The sequence below is a fragment of the Prionailurus bengalensis genome, chromosome X, assembly GCF_016509475.1.
Source record: "Prionailurus bengalensis isolate Pbe53 chromosome X, Fcat_Pben_1.1_paternal_pri, whole genome shotgun sequence".
NCBI lineage: Eukaryota > Metazoa > Chordata > Mammalia > Carnivora > Felidae > Prionailurus > Prionailurus bengalensis.
In genome coordinates, this window is record NC_057361.1 from 113,847,761 (window position 1) to 113,855,636 (window position 7,876).

Below are 7,876 nucleotides of genomic sequence, written 5' to 3' on the forward strand. Positions count from 1 at the left end.
GGGAATAGGTTGCATTGTAGACCTGTAGACAGTTTTCAAATTCTCATTAACAACAATTTTTTAAAAAGGCGTAGAAGGCTACTCTTTTCATATAAATTGGGAGTTTTAACATCTCCCTTTAGTGCCTTCAATTGTCACATGGCAATAAACCAAAGACCCGCATAATTTCAAATGATGACAGATACTCTTTAGGCAAAATTCTCGTTTCAGTACGTTTAACGTCGTGTACACCAAACTAGAGTAAAAAGATGACTATGAACGAGGCGTAGCCCCTGTATTTTCGTGAACAGCACCCCAGATTACCGCAAACCCAGTTTATATTCCACCATCAAGTGCGGTTCTCCCATTAGTTCACTTTGTGATGGCTCATTAAGAATATGTTCAAATGCAATAGTCTGATCATTACCCCTCAAAGTATCCAGTGAAAGGTTAGAGCTTGGAGGAAATGGAAGACGCTGAACCCGCTGTACCGCCTTGAATTCCATTTGTAATTTTAGGGGAACAAACAGACCCTGGATGTTTCTCAGTATGGAAGAATTCATTTTATCTTGGTTGAGCTGGAAATTTTTTTCTGGTATTTCAAGAGGATGACTAGGCAAAAGTTCATTCTTCACACAAGGAAGACCTTTTCGAAGAAGATCATGACTTTCATAAAGGTCCACTTGCTCAAAGTTCAGTAACTGGAATGCTGTCCTTTAGCTGTGATCCGAGACCTTTGACATTCATCTTCAACTTGCTCTGTGAACAGTCTCTCCGCCCTGTTATCATTAGCTGGCCCCACTGCTCACTTGGAGTCAGCCTCTTTATTACAATTCACCTTTGATGTTTCACAGATGACTCAGTTGTACCTTATTTCATTTATTTGAATTTGAATGTGTTTGAGAAAGCCGTTATGATGCTTTATGAGGGCTGCAGCCTGCAACCAGTTTAAGGGAAGGGAATGTTCCACTGGATACCTTGTTCAAGAGCCCAGCATTGTGTATTTTACGAAGTGACATGAATGCCTTGTTCACCATCAGTGATGTCTGGAACTCTGAGTGACCTGCGTTTATATTTTGGGTATCTGTGAGGCAATGAATTCCCGGTGTTCCTTACCCCAAGGGGGGCAACCTTGGGTAAGGAATTGTTGCCACTGGTCAGACCAGAGGGCCAGATCAGTGGAAATAGCACAACAGTCTGTAGAAATGTGCGTATGCGACCGATTGTTGGCCAGGTATGGTCTAGTGCTAAGATGATGGCCTGAAGTTTGGCTCATTTTGCTGACAGTGGCGTCCTGTCTTTGATTAGGGACATCCAGGTTAGATGACAGACAGCAGCTGTCCAGCAGCACTGCTGAATGTAAAGGCTACAAACTCCCTTTTCTGATCACTCAGTTGAATTCAAGGGGCTCCCCATGTGGTCATTGAGCATAAGAGAGGGATACTATTTTTCGGCACCATCGTATCTGTTAAGAAGACTGAGGAAGGGGAGGGCCCCCTTCTTAGAGGTGAGATATACCAGAGGCCAGGTTTGTGAGTATCATGGAAGTATCATTTTCATTTCATAAGAAGGGGTGTTGCCTCCACGATCAAAAGAATATTGAGTCACCTGTGAGAGTTTCCGTCTTCAGAAGGGCCCAGTATACAGGTAGCATTTGTTGCTCCAATGACGTGTAGCATGGGGCCGAGAAGAAAAGTTGTTTTGTACTACAGAAAAACCAGGTTCTTCCGCATAGACAACTTATAAGCCATCATAGATGGTCCAGAGACTCTAGAAGGCATGAGAGGAGGTTGCTAAAGCCACTGTAGTGAAGGACACGAATGGGAGTGCCTGTTGTTTTGTAGAGCCTTGTTGGAGGGAGCCCCATTCAAGATGAACTGATTTGTAAGTAACAGCATAAAGTGGGCTGAAGTAAAAAAATTTTAAACAAGGAATATGTTGCCTCCAGAACCCAAACGTGTCTGAAAGATGTTTGGCTTGTTTTAATGATGTAGGTGCTGGGAATGTCAGTAGTTGTTTCCTAACGCTATCAGCAATGGAGTGGCCCTTGGCTGACCAAACGATTCCCAGTTATTTGAATACCCTGATTGAGTGTGTCAAATGCATCTCTTTGGAGATGATGTCATCAGTGTGATATCATACCTCCGCTCTTAGGGGAAGTTGGATGGCTGCAAAGGTGGCGTGCAATGGTAGGGCTGTTGAGATACTCTGTGTGTAGCTGGGTAAAGGCCTACTATGTCTCTTTGGCGATGAGGGCAAACTTCAGCGGAGAGACTATTGAAAAAAGCACCGAATAGAACATATTCAGCAAATCTACAATAGCCAAAGATGTTTCCAGTTGTGGGTTGCATGGAGTCAATAAGTTCAATAATATTGGGTGTGTATGTGGCAAGTGTATAGGAAAGAATTTCACCGTGTCCAAAGGCAGGTCCAGCTTTCGCCCTTGGCTTCTTAGAGGTGGTGTCTAAGCCCTTGAAGTGGCATGCCTAACGGGAATATCTTTGTTTGCCTTGGGGCCTTGGGCTATACCAACAACGCAATTTAGGGTGAGGGCTTTGTGTCACAGAGTATCAACTGACCTCTGGAGGGGCTGGATATTGAGGTCGGCCACACGGATGGCCGACCAGCTTTGTGTGGTCAAGCCCCAACAAAGACTTTGGACCCAAGGCTCAGGTGAGCTCCCCTGATTGGCAATAGCCCATGTGTATTGGCACATTCTGGATGCCAGGAAAGTAGTACTGTCCGTGACTCTGTGGAGAGAGGACAACTGGAAGCTCCACATTTGGAACTTTCTTAGACTTTGCCTTGCGCATCTCTTCCCTTGGCTGGTTTTAGTCTGTATGTTCTTTCAGTGTAACAAACTATAACTGTGAGTATAACAGCATTTAGTTATCCCTATGAGTTCTTGTTTTCAAAGTTGATTGATTGATTGATTTTCTAATGTTTATTTTTGAGAGAGAGACGGAGTGTGAGCAGGGGAGGGACAGAGAGAGAGGGAGACACAGAATCCGAAGCAGGCTGCAGGCCCCGAACTGTCAGCACAGAGCGCAACGCGGGGCTCGAACTCACAGACCGTGAGATCATGACCTGAGCTGAAGTCAGACGCTTAACTCATTGAGCCACACAGGCTCCCCTATTTATTTATTTTTTAAAGTAATCTCTACACCCAATGTGGGGCTCAAACTCATGACCCCGGGATCAAGAGTTGCATGTTCCAGCCAACCGGGTGCCCCAAAGATTTTTTTTTTTTTTTAATTTTAGGCAGGCTCCACACCAGACGTGGGGCTTGAACTCACTACCCTGAGATCAGGAGTCCCATGTGCTATTGACTCAGCCAGCCAGGTGCCACTCTATGGATTCTTCTAGTGAATTACTGAAGCCTAGTGTGATCGCAAGAATGCTTAAACTTATAATTGGTGTCGGAAGTGAGGGCAGTCTTGTGAACTGTGCTCCCTGTAACTTTGGAGGGGCCTCAATCAGGGGTGCCATGTAGTTAAGGTTGAAGCAATCCACTGTTGGGCATCATTCATTTTAATCAGGCCTGAGCATTGGCCAGTTTGGGCTACTGGGTATGATTAACGAATTTTAAACAGCAGGGAAGAGGTCCATGTGATTTCATTTTTACCAAGCCAATTGTAACTATGAAATATTTAATTTTATTTTGGTTTGTTACTCATTGGGTCAGAGTGGCTATGCCCACTCTGGGCATGGATGACCATGGGCAATTTAGCCAAGATGGTAGTTCTGATGGTTAAAGTGGGGCATACCTCTTTGTCCTTTATTTCATATTTGGTAATTCCCCTAAGCATGTAGAGATCCCCAGGTATACCTGTAATTTGGGCCCCAGCACCAGTTAGGGCACGAAAGTTTGCCAATTGGTGCATTTCAGCAGATGTTAATTTGGAATGTATGTTTTCGAGTGCAAAAGCCAATAAGAACCCTATTATTTTTGTGTCGCATATGTTATTTTGGTAAAATTTGGATTTCTGATTGAGTCAAATTTCAGGCCTCTGTTTCAGTTCGTGTACGTATTGCTTATGGCTGCTTTCCTGCTACAATAGCAGATTTGATGAACTGTAACCAAGATCGTATGGCCTACGAAGCCTAAAAAGTTACTCTGTGGCCTTTTACATAAAAAGTTTGCTGACGCCTGTTTTAAACAGTGGCCCTGATCCTGAAACTTCCCTGCTTTGGAACCGACAGTGTCGCCTTTTTGCTTATTGGAGACTCTCCAGCCGGCCAGCTCCGGCCCCCCGTCTCACCTTACCCTCTCACTGAGCAGAGAGAGAGGAAGCTCTTTTAGGCCAAGAGCTGGGCCTCTGGCTCCTCTTGTAGACCCTGCGTTGCAGAGCCACTGTTTGGCACCCTAGGGCCATAAGAGAATTAACAGCAAATAGGCACTCGGTAGGGTGTGGGGGGCGGGGGGAGCTGACTCTGAACAGAGCTGAGCTCTACTGGGCTTCCACTGCCTCCCATCAGATGTGCGCAGGAAAACCCCACATCAAGGCAGTTCTGGATTCTGTCTGCAGGCACCGTAAGGTCTGTAGGTCTGAGCTCTTACTGCTGCTTTTGATAACTGCAGCTATCATTTATTGGGAACTGACCGTGTGCCAGGCATTTTGCTAAAGGCCTTATTTCATGTAATCTTCCCAGGCCCAGGAGGTCAGGACGGTCAGTTCCACTCGAACTCCTCTTTCGAAAAAATGTGAAGTCGTTTTCCGACTAGTGTGGCTGATAGAGTCGGGAACAATCTGAGCATAACACGAACTTCGTATTTGCTCACGCGTGCTTTCCTCCGCAAGACACACGAGTTGAGCACAGGAAACTGCACCCACCTGAACCGAACCACACAGGGATACACAAAGCATGTGCGAGCATGTGCGAGCATGCACGGACACGCCCCTAGACATGCCACAGCTCTCTCAGTTGCCCACGTGTGATGGGAGCCACAGCAGTCCGCAGCTGCTCTAGCCCCTCTGTCCGATTTTATTTTTATTTAAAAAAAATTTTTTTTTTCTTCAACGTTTTTATTTTTTTATTTTTGGGACAGAGAGAGACAGAGCATGAACGGGGGAGGGGCAGAGAGAGAGGGAGACACAGAATCGGAAACAGGCTCCAGGCTCCGAGCCGTCAGCCCAGAGCCCGACGCGGGGCTCGAATTCACGGACCGCGAGATCGTGACCTGGCTGAAGTCGGACGCTCAACCGACTGCGCCACCCAGGCGCCCCGAGAGATCTGTTCTTTTTTTCTTTTTTTCAACGTTTATTTATTTTTGGGACAGACAGAGACGGAGCATGAACGGGGGAGGGGCACAGAGAGAGGGAGACACAGAATCGGAAACAGGCTCCAGGCTCCAAGCCGTCAGCCCAGAGCCTGACGCGGGGCTCGAACTCACGGACCTCGAGATCGTGACCTGACTGAAGTTGGACGCTTAACCGACTGCGCCACCCAGGAGCCCCTCCTCTGTCCGATTTTAGATCACCCTCCTTCCCCTGCCTGGCAAGGAATTCACAGGCTGCAGCCCTTCCGACAGCCATCTGCACAAGCAAACCTCAGGTCTTTTGAAAGTGTCGCATTTGTTGTCGTATTTATGTATTACTTGACCATTTAACATGCACAAAATGGCCATGCTATTTTTATTAGGTTCCTGTCTTCCAGAACATGTTGCTGATGAAGGTTTTGAGTTGTTGTGCCTCTCAACTTATCTCTTCCCGTGAATCCCGTGACTTTGAACGCACAATTTGACATAGCGTGGGATTTTTAGGAACGCATACATCACGTTGTAGCAGAACCGACTGTCCTGTAATTACTCCCATTTTGCAGGTGGTAAAACTGAGGTCTTAAGAGGCAAAGCGATTTATTCAAAGTCACATAGCTGGGAGGTTTTGGAGCTGGATTTTGAACCCAGAGCTCTGTGATTTCATAGCTTAAGCCCTGAATTACCCCACTGCGTTGATTTACAGGCCATAATCGAAACTACTTTTGGCTATTTCTGTTTTTAATTTTTTTTTATTATTTATTTGAGTGAGAGAGAGAGAGAGAGAGAGAGAGAGAGAGAGCGGGAAGGGCAGAGAGAGAGAGAGAGAGAGAGAGGGAGACACAGAATCTGAAGCAGGCTCCAGGTTCTGAGCTGCCAGCACAGAGCCCGAGGTGGGGCTCAAACTCATGAACCGTGAGATCACGACCTGAGCTGAAGTCGGACGCTTAACAGAGTGAGCTACCCAGGCGCCAGGGCTATTTCTGTTTTTAAAACAGAAATCGGAGAGGTCTGGCAGAAAGTAGGCAAGAGACTTTGCTTTACTTCTTGTGATTGTTTTGTTTTGTTTTGTTGTTGCTTGGGGGTTTGACAAATAGACCTCAGGATTCTGTTGCTTTCCACACTTTTCCGCTTGAGGTACTGAGACAGGGTGGAGATTGGGAGCAGGGAGTGAACAGGAACCTCTTATAGAGGGCTGGAGACGAAATCAATTCTCTCCTTGCCTGGAGATGCAAACATAATGGAAAGATCTGGGCGTCATAAGAGACCATAGAGTGAGTCAGCAAATCAATGCCGGTTTGTTTTTTGAAAGCTAATGTGATGCTGTGATGTGTAATAATAACAGGAATACAACCTGCAGGAATCATAAAATAACTCCTTAGCATTGATCAGGGCCTTATTAGAATGGTGTGATCAGCTTGGGGTCTGTAATTGAAGAGGGAAGCGAAGAAGTCACAGAAGAGAGAGAGGGCTTGTCCCTGAATCCTGTATGCTGCGAGGACTCTGCACATAGACTACCCCCCCCCCCAACTGCCGCAGTGGGTGTTGCTGTGATGTCATACTGAGCCTATAGGCTCTGAGAGTGAAAGATGGGGGCAGGGATGGGGTGGGGATGGTTTTCCAGGAGGCAGAGAGCCTGAGTAGCAAAGGCAGAACAGGGGGTGAGAGCGAGGTAAGCCAGAAAGCTAGAGACTAGGCAGGACAGCCGCAAAGGGACATAGGGTTGACCCCAACCTCCGGCAGGAAGCATTGTTTACACTTACAGCTGGGAGTCTGGTGGGTTTGGCAAGAGAGGATCCGAGCATATGGCTGGGTCAGGACGGGAGGTGGCCGAACCTGCCCCAGGTGGGGAGCATGAGCTCAGAACCGAGGGCTGGACTCAATTGCTAAAAACTCCAAAGTTCCTGGTTGGTTAAAAATGAAATTCATTTTTAAAATTGAAAAATTGAAAAATTGAAAAAATCGGAATACAAAAGCAACACCTCACTGGGGCGCCTGGGAGGCTCAGTCCGTTAAGCATCCGACTCTTGGTTTCGGCTCAGGTCCGTGATCTCATGGTCTGTGAGTTCGAGCCCCACATCAGGCTCCATGCTGGCAGTGCAGTCTGCTTGGGATTCTCTCTGTGTGCCCCTCCCCAGCTCATGCTCTCTCTCTCTCTCTCTCTCTCTCTCAATAAATAAATAAACTTAAAAAAAATCAATGCATCATTATTGTCAGGACTTTATAAAGGAAAGCAAAAGAAGAAAATACCAATTCCTTCTTATCCTGTCACCCAGAGATAAGGTACTGGTAACACACCGGGGTGTTTTTCTCCTAGGTTTTTTTTTTTTTTTTCCATACATGCGCAAAGGTGTGCGTCAAGTATTACTGTATTGTTAAAGAGTTTAGCCCCTGGAATCAGACTGCCTGGGTTCGAATCTGAGCTCTGCCATTTAGTAACTAAGTGTCCTTGAGCGAAATCACTTATCCTCTCAGACTTTCAACTTTCTCGTCTGTAAAAATTGGGATGATAACAGTAACTGTCTCACAATTGTTAGACAAAATCACAATTGTGATTGTGGTACAGGTTAACAGGATAGGTACACCGCAGGAAACTTCAGCGTAGAGCTTGGCCCTACCCTGGGCACTCAATTATTTTAG

General features: G+C 46.3%; 1 pseudogene; it reads right to left on the reverse strand.

Moving 5' to 3' along the window:
• Positions 1–299: 299 nt before the first annotated feature.
• LOC122477158 lies at positions 300–726 on the reverse strand (annotated as a pseudogene).
• Positions 727–7,876: the final 7,150 nt, after the last annotated feature.